The sequence below is a fragment of the Dromiciops gliroides genome, chromosome 1 (assembly GCF_019393635.1).
Source record: "Dromiciops gliroides isolate mDroGli1 chromosome 1, mDroGli1.pri, whole genome shotgun sequence".
Taxonomy (NCBI): Eukaryota; Metazoa; Chordata; class Mammalia; order Microbiotheria; family Microbiotheriidae; genus Dromiciops; species Dromiciops gliroides.
Window position 1 is genome coordinate 511,170,866 of NC_057861.1, and position 9,027 is coordinate 511,179,892.

Below are 9,027 nucleotides of genomic sequence, written 5' to 3' on the forward strand. Positions count from 1 at the left end.
CCTGTAATCTCCTTCTGGACACTTGTTTAACCTCCTTACTGTCTGTAGGCTGAATTCCAGAAACAGTTGCTGTGGCTACTGATTCAGAGGCTCCAAGGCCTGTTCCTGGTTTGCTGGGGCTGGGGCCTAGTCTGAGCTGGCACAGCCTGTACTGGGCTGTGTTCCACTGTCACCCTGGTACATCAGACCTTTTCTGCCAACCTTCTAAGTTGTCTTTGGCTGGGAAAATGATTTCAACCTGTATTTTTGTGGGTTTTACTGCTCCAGGAATTGTCTAATGGGGCATTATTTGAAGGTATTTGTAGGAGTCTTGGGGAGAGTTCAGGCAAGTCATTGCCTTAACTCTACCATCTTGACTCTGTTCTCCAGTATCTGTAATTTTAAGAGATCTCTTTTCTTTCCTATTCTGTTGTATTTTAATAAATATTTCTTTATAAAAACATGACTTTGAGAAGGGTTTCTATAGGCTTTACCCTACTGCCAAAAGGGTCCAAGACTTACAAAAAAAGGTCTAAGGACCCCTGGGATAAGGATTTCTTTAGAGTGAAAAAACTCTGTTACCAATGCAGGTCAGCAAGTCTTCTAGCTGCCAAAAGCACTTAGCACTTGCCTGAGGTCACAAAGTAAGGGGTGTATTGGGTAGGAGATGAATCCAGGTCTCTCTTGGCTTTGAGGCAAGGACCCAAAAGAAGAGACACTTAGGTGTTTCCAGAGTCCCTTTAAAGGGGCCAAGACTTCCATGCCACACATTATGTTTCTCTTCATCGCAATGGTTTGCAAAGACCATCCATTCATCTGGGTGTGCTCAGAAGGTCATAAAAAGAAGCTGGAGGAGAGAGGAGGCAGCTTCTCCCCAACACTGCCACTAGGCACATTCACACATGAAGAATTTGTCCCAATAGTACCCCTTATGGGTCAGGTCATAGGGGCTCACCACCTTCCTCAGCCCCAGCATGTTGGCAATGACGATGTGCTCAAGGTCCAGGAGTTCTGCTTGTTGAGTTCCCTTTACCATTGCTCCATGAACATCTTTTCCAGAGACTCTCAGCTCACAGGCTTGGCTGAGAAGGACAGCTTGTGTGACACCTGGTTGAACAACCTCTCCACCTCATCAAACTTGCAGTGGCCTCTCACCTCCAGAATGAGGCAGCGGGCCTTGACTGGTGTCATGTAGTGGTCATTAGTGCCTGTGCCACCCCCCCCCCCCATATGCTGGCCCATACCCTTGTGGGAAATGGGCTTGTATGGGGCTAAAATTCTAACTAGTCTGTCTAAAATAGCTAATGAGTGGTTGCCAATAAATTATAAGCTTTAGCAAGAGTTAGACTTTTAAGCATTTATTAAGGAGAATAAGAATTTGGTGAAAAGAAAAGAAAGACCTAGATTCATCTATCTATTAAAGGGAGATCTCATTTCTAGCTCCCTTTTCCACCTGGGTCCTGAGGAAAGAGAGCAAGAGTGCCAGCCTCACTCCGTCTTCCTCCCACAAGCAAATTTCACTTCCTGACGCCAAAGAAAAGCTGCATAGCCTTTCCCTCAGAGGCCTTCTCTACATGGTGGAGCTTTCCTACAGTAAGTCTCCAGCAGTTGGCATCATTCCAATAATTACAGTCCCCCTCTTTGTTTCTTCAAGAAACATCGGGTGTTTTCTTGATGAAACAGTAAAAAAAAAAACAGAATATAATACCCTATGCTAGCAAATAATGTGTTAATATCAATATAGAAAAGGGAGAGAGGAAAGTTTTGTCCAGAGGGGCAGTCCCTCATGAACCAATGCTTTGATGTTAGCCTGCAGAAGGAGGGCCTCTGCAGAGAATACATATTACAAATGGTGTACATAACAATAGAAAGGAATAAAAATCAACAAAACAAAACTGCACATTTAAAGTCTTTGAAAGTCTTTTCTGAGATGGTTCTTGGGACATCCTCTGGGTGTAGTCATGGAATGGAAGTCTTTTCAGGGGTTGATGGGTGGATGTTGGTAATCAGAAAGGAAAATTTCCTACAAAATTGAGCTTAACACAACTTTAAAAAAGCTTTGTCAATAATCAAATCAAACAATGAGAGTTCTCAAAAACATGTCTAAGGGAATTCAGAATCTTAGTTGTTATACATGAAACATATAATAAAAACAAAAATTGAAATTTTCTCTAAAACTTAATATTACTATAGTGCCCCCTTGTGGAGGGTAAATTGAGAAGACAATTGCTGCAATATTAATTGAAAAATAATTTGTATCTTTGTTTTATCACTTTTTGCATCATCTGCCTAATTATCCTCATGCCATTATAAGAAATTAAAGAATCTAATATAATTGGTAACAGATGTCAAGGCCAAATCCAACACTGTATTTTTCATGATACCTGAGATAATTATGGGAGTTACCATAAAAGAACAGAGAAATGATGGGATATGAGCATTCCCACACTTGAGCAATATATACTGCCCATGCAGTATGCCAGGCTTAAAATAGGTGGATGGGATATACGTCCATGCCACTGAACATATTGGAGGAAACTGAGTCAGACTTAATCAGATGCATGGGATTGAGATATCCATGGCATCAGGCATATAGGAAGGGGCATAGAAGCCAGGTGTAGAATGAGATGGGTAAGATCAAAACTTCCAGCCAACTGTACAATATTGTGGGGAAAAAAATTAAGCCAATAGAAACCAACCTCAACATTTGTCAAAAGCCGATCCCTCGGCCATACCTTGACATCATGCTTGTCTCCCCTCATGTGACAGTTCAATGTCTGCTCTTGCATGTATTCCTCTTGTGATTGGGTGGCATCTTGGTGAACTTGCATCTGATAACTCAGAATGAAGGCAATTAATGTCTTAAATGATAAGTACCCATAATCTAAGTCTCATATGGGTTTAAAAATTGAGGATAGTAATGATCGCAAAATATGTGAATGTACCTTGACTCAGAATATACAAGTTAATACACAACACAACCTTAAAGAAAACTTTTTTTGAAAAAAGAAAACTTTTACAAATGTTCCCCTCTTTTTTTTGAATATGCTTATCAAAAATAATACTTCTAGAGTCAATTTACACTTGCCATGGCAACCAATTTGCCAGGAAAATGCTTTATAGAGTTTGATCAAATAATCTAATCAGTTGAGAGAAAAAAAAATAACAAAAACAAACAACTCAGAATATGGGAGCACAATACTCCCCAAATTAACATTGTACGATGAAATCAAAACCATCTTGCATTCTTTCAAAATTAGATAGGTGAGGGGGGGCAGAGTCAAGATGGTAGAGAGGAAGCAGCAAACTGTCTGAGCTCTCCTTCTTTTCCCTCAAAAAGAACATTAAATCAGGCCTCTGGAGTAAAGAAAAGAGAGGGGGTGATAAAAAGGGAGGGCAGATTGGGGGAAGCAGGGGTAAGAACTAAAACATTGGTGAGGAGGAATAGGGTGAAAGAAGGCGGGGAAAGTACAAAGGGGGTAAATAGAATGGAGGGGAATAGACAGTCAGTAATAATAACTGTGAATGTGAATGGGATGAACTCTGCTATAAAACGGAAGCGAATTGCAGAGTGGATTAAAAACCAGAATCCTACAATATGCTTTTTACAGGAAACACATTTGAAGCAGAGAGATACACACAGAGTAAAGGTAAAAGGCTGGGGTAGAATATATTATGCTTCAGCTAACGTAAAAAAAACAGGGGTAGCAATCCTTATATCAGACAAAGTGCAGGCAAAAATAGATCTCATTAAAAGAGATAAGGAAGGAAATTACATCTTGCTAAAAGGTACTATAGATAATGAAGTAATATCAATATTGAATATGTATGCACCAATTGGTATAGCATCCAAGTTCTTAAAGGAGAAGTTAAATGAGTTACAAGAGGAATTAGATAGTAATACTATACTAGTGGAGGATCTGAATCTCCCCCTCTCAGAATTAGATAAATCTAGCCAAAAAATAAATAAGAAAGAAGTGAAAGAGGTGAATAGATTACTAGAAAAGTTAGACATGATAGATGTCTGGAGAAAATTGAATGGGGATAGAAAGGAATATACCTTTTTCTCAGCAGTACATGGAACATTTTCAAAAATTGACCATGTATTAGGGCACAAAAACATCATAGTTAAATGTAGAAAGGCAGGAATAGTAAATGCATCCTTTTCAGATCATGATGCAATAAAAATTACATGTAAGAAAGAGCCAGGGAAAAGTAGAATGAAAATCAATTGGAAACTAAATAATTTCATTCTAAAGAATGAATGGGCCAAACAAGAAATCATAGAAACAATCAATAACTATATCCAAGAGAATGACAATAATGAGACAACATACCAAAATCTATGGGATGCAGCCAAAGCAGTGCTTAGGGGAAAATTTATAGCTCCAAATGCTTACATGAATAAAAAAGAGAAAGAGGAGATTAATGAATTGGGCATGCAACTTAAAAAGCTAGAAAAAGAACAAATTAGAAATCCCCAATTAGAAACTAAATTAGAGATCCTGAAAATCAAAGGAGAAATTAATAAGATTGAAAGCAAAATTAGATAGATGAATGAATAGAAGAAAATACACATGGAAGAATAAAAGACAATGAAATTCAAACTAGGGGAATCTAAATGAATATGAAATTAATACTAATAAGAGTATTACAAAATATAAACTTGATCACATGACTATAAAAGTTTTTATAAATATCCTCTTTTTTCAAAAGCTAAGTATAAAACAAAATCTCAAAAGCATGAAAATATCTATGAAAATAAACCCATACCATTAATTTCAAAATGTAGATGCAATAGCATAGAATAGCATAGAATAGCATATGTAACCTCTGAACTGACATTATTTCTCTGAGTGAATTTAGAACACTTTTGATTCCAATATCTAAAATCTCCAATTCTCATATTAATACTTTTCTGCTTACTTCTACATTTCTGTAAAATATGTCTTCTTTAAATATGATGATGATTGTCATTTTTCTTCAGCTTAAGGTTGTCTTCTTTAACCCCTCTATATTGTCTGTTGGTCCTTTCATAATACAAATGCTTTATAAGGTTACTAATTAAAGACAAAAGCAGATTAACAAAATTATGATCAAAATGAGCATATCTGGAATTTAAAGGGTTTTCATGGTTGGTTTGGGAAAACCACAGCAAGTCAAGTCAGAATCACAGCCAGGCTGGGGAAAGGCTGAGGCTGACTCCTTCAGCCACTAAGTAGAAGCTGCAAATTCAGGTAGAGAAAGCTGGACTTCCCTGGCAGGAGTATCAAGGGGCTTGGCCATGGGAGGAATAGGAGGTGGGACCAGAGGAGTGGGAGGGGGTGGGGTCCTGAGAGGAGGGGAGGGACCAGGGCAATTTGAATCAGACTTGGTTTTGAACTCAGGCCTGGTTTCCCCTTCCCCCACTGCTAGGGGATTGAAAGCTTCTAGAGGCTGGGTTGTTACCTCCAGTCATGCAAAATTAGAGCAACAATTAGTGTTAGAATTTGGAAAAGCTGCAGGAGTCAGTGGTTTCTCTGAAAAGGCATTGTTGGGAGAGGGGGGAATATCTGTATTCCCTTGTGTGAGCACCTTGCTGGCTCTTCTAACAAAAATAAAAATAAAAATAGAAAATCCACAAAAACAAAGCACTAACACGATCTTATCCCCCATTTGTCTGGTTAAAAAGACTAAAATCAGAAAGAGGGTACTTAGGGAGTTGAAAAAGCCCATTTGAAAATTTAAAAGAAAAACAGCTGGTATGTAGCAGTTCAAAGGAACAGGGTAGGGGAAATTTCTTACCCAACTGGAAGATCAGAAGACTGAGGTTCAGCTTTCCTTTTTGTGGTCAGCCATCTGTATGGGGCTAAAATTCTAGCTAGTCTGTCTAAAATAACTAATGAGTGGTTGCCAATAAATTATAAGCTTTAGCAAGAGTTAGACATTTAAGCATTTATTAAGGAGAATAAGAATTTGGTGAAAAGAAAGAGAAAGGCCTAGATTCATCTATCTATTAAAGGGAGATCTCATTTATAGCTCCCTTCTCCACCCGGGTCCTGAGGAAAGAAAGCAAGAAAGCCAGCCTTGTCCCCTCTTCCTCCCACAAGCAAATGTCACTTCCTGACGCCAAAGAAAAGCTGCATGGCCTTGCCCTCAGAGGCCTTCTCCTCATGGTGGAGATTTCCTACAGTAAGTCTCCAGCAGGTGGCGTCATTCCAATCGTTACAGGCTTGTAAGGGCCTAGGACTCACCATATGGCAAATATGTTCTAGGTGTCTAAAGCACAGTTGATTTTCAGGCACATCATTTCAAAATGGCCCTATCAGATGTAACCAGTGCCCAGTGCCAAGATCCTAAAACTACCCTTAGTGAAGTCAGTGGCTTCAGTGGATGGCCCTTGGATGTTGTTCAAGTTCTTAGGTTACTGTCTCACTTTTGACATGAATGGCATCTGATCAATAAATTTGAATTTGGGCTTATCAGTGATAGAAACACCTTCATAGGTTGATACTGGGAGGAAGGTCTTCATGCCAGCACTGAGGGGCTGGGCAGCCCCAGAACCTAAGGGGAGCATGCTCAGCTGCCACATTGTTTTGAGTCAGGGTCTGCTGGGGTCCTGCATGGCTCCGGTCACCAAAGACAGATACAAGTAGGTGCCTAGCATTGGGGTGAGACTGCAGGATGTCAGCCACTTCTCAGGGTGCCTCCAATACAGACCAGAATGTACATCATCACGGTCCCCTTCCCACTCCCCCCTCCTTGTCCCTTTCTTGTTTTCTTCTGTTTCTTTGCATTGCTCATTTAAGAAAACCTTCTTATCTCTCCTTGCTAATATCTGGAATTTTGAATTCATTTGGATATATCCTTCCCTCTCGCCTTTCCAGTTGACTTTCCTTCTTTCCTCAGCTATTTTTAAAGCCTTATCAGACCAGTCATTTTGCTTTCTTATTCCTCATTTTCTTTAGAATTTTTTTTATTGCTTCCTCCTATATAATATTGCACACCACAGTCCATAGTTCTTTAAGCACTCCATCTACTAGATCCAATCCCTTACATCTATTCATCACCTCCATTCCATTCATATTCATCAGGGATGTTATTCCAGTAATACCTATACAGTCTGGTGGTTTTCTCTACTTTCTTCATTTTAAATCTAATTTTACCAATAAGAAACTAATGATCTGAGCCACTGTGAGATCCTGATCTTGATTTAATTGACTTCAGAGCTTCTCTACCTTTGATTGAAAACTATATAATCAATGTGATAGATATTCATCAATTGGTGATGTCCATGTATAGAATTGTTTGAATTGTTGAAAAATAGCATTTGCTGTGACAAGAGACTTACTTTAGCAACATTCTATTAGTCTCTCCCCTCCTTCATTTTTTACCCCAAGGCCAAACTTGCCTGTTATGCCAATTCTCTTTTGATTTCCTACTTTAGAATTCCAATGCCATATAATGAAAGTGACACTGTGTGTGTGTGTGTGTGTGTGTGTGTGTGTGTGTAAGAGAGATTTTAAAAGATGTTTCATGTCTTTATAGAATTGAATAGTTTTGGCCTCTTTGGAATGTGTGGTTATAGCACAGACTTGTATTATTGTGATTTTGAATGATTTGCCTTGGATTTGATCATTCTGCCATTTTTGAAATAATACTCTAATACTGCTTTTCTTACTCTTTTATTTTAAGGGTCACTTCCTTTCTTCTTAGGGATTCTTGCCCAAAATAGTATATATAATGATCACCTGAATTAAATTTACATGTTCTCATCTATTTAAGTTCACTGATTCCCAAGCTATTGATGTTTAAACTTACCATCACTTGTTTGATCACATTCCAGTTTACCTTGGTTCTTAGACCTTACACTCAAGACTCCTATGCAATATTGATCTTTGCAGCACTGGACTTTCCTTTTGTCACCATAAACAAGCAAAGCTGAGCTTCCTTTTAGTTTTGGCCCAGCCACTTCATTTTTATGGAGGCAATTGTCCTCTGATGTTTCCCTGTAGCACTTTGGGCATCCTTCGACCTGAAGGGCTCATCTCCTGATCTCATATATTTTATCATGTTAATAGTTTCTATGGGGTTCTCTTGAAAAAGAAAATACTGATATGGTTTGCCATTTTCCTCTCCAGTGACATACAGTAGGCACTTAAGAAATGCTTATTGACTGACTTTCTGATAGTGCCTAGCACTGTTAGGGTTTAATGAATGATTGTTTCTTTCCTTCCATGGCAGAGAAAATGTAAATCTATTGAAACATTACCTTCTACATTTCAAGACCGTGGGGAAAAGTCTGTCCTAGTGATAGCTTTGACTTCCACTTGCCATTTTAGCATCTATGCCACAATTCTTTTTGAAATGGTCCATTTCCCTCACCAATAAGAATAATATTTACTTTTTTTAATGGAATTTTGGCAAAAAAAACCCATTTGCAGTCAGATCATTGATTTTTCATTTCTATATATTTTTAAATGGGGTTAATCCAATTTATTTGTTTTACTTTGTATTATATTTCTTCTGATAGATCTCTGCACTTGAGCCTATGATTTCATAAAATTGGAATTCATTGCCAAGGATTTTTATAATGGAATCTTTTATCTGAACTTATGAAATAATATTTCAACTGAACAGAAGAAATTAATCTTGTTTCATGACTAGCCTCTATAGTTTTCACTTTCCAAATTTCCTGCTCAGGATTATCCCTTAAATGCTGGCTTATTCCTATTTTTATTTAGCTTCATAAAGATTAAAATTCAACAATGATGATTTTCACTGGTGTGCTAAATAGTTTATGTTTACTTTTCTCTTTGGTGGAAATGTAACAAAGTATATCTTATATAATCTTTGGCATTTTCTGCTTCTTGAGACTTTTCATCTTGGTTTTCTCATGTATTCTTACTGTCTGGCATATTCATAGCATGAAGGCACTGGGTTACTTTTTAGTAGTACCACACCTCTCTGCTTAACACTCCACCCAAAAGACGAGGGGACTTTTATTGGAGATCAGTATGACCCAAGACTCAATCTTTTTTTTGCATGGTACTCTCCTTATTAGTAGAA

The 9,027-nt window shown here is 38.2% G+C and overlaps 1 pseudogene; it reads right to left on the reverse strand.

Annotated features, from left to right (window-relative positions):
• Nucleotides 1-865: 865 nt before the first annotated feature.
• On the reverse strand, nucleotides 866-6,550 carry LOC122750976 (annotated as a pseudogene).
• Nucleotides 6,551-9,027: the final 2,477 nt, after the last annotated feature.